Consider the following 381-nt stretch of genomic DNA (forward strand, 5'->3'; position numbering starts at 1 on the left):
AGTTTTAAATGACCACAGATGCCAACCCAGATTATTATAGCCAGACAAAATGTCTATTGTAGTCGAAGGGGAAAGAAAATCTTCCATGACATAAATAGGCTGAAGGAATTCATGTCCACAAAACCAGCCCTTTGGTGAGTTCTGGAAGCAATACAAAGAGCTGAAGAAAGGAATGACTATACCCAAGGGGTTGCAGAAAGAAATTCAATGAAAGTATAACTGTGGAAAAGTACAGCTATATCAAGAATGTAAACAAATAAAAATGACAGGCTTCAATACTCATCTTTCATTAATAACTTTAAATATTAACAGACTGAACCCCCCCCCACCGTCAAAAGACACAGACTAGGTGAATGGGTTAAGAAACAAAACCCATCTTTT

This window comes from Nannospalax galili, unplaced genomic scaffold, assembly GCF_000622305.1.
Source record: "Nannospalax galili isolate Female #2095 unplaced genomic scaffold, S.galili_v1.0 scaffold1714, whole genome shotgun sequence".
Taxonomy (NCBI): domain Eukaryota; kingdom Metazoa; phylum Chordata; class Mammalia; order Rodentia; family Spalacidae; genus Nannospalax; species Nannospalax galili.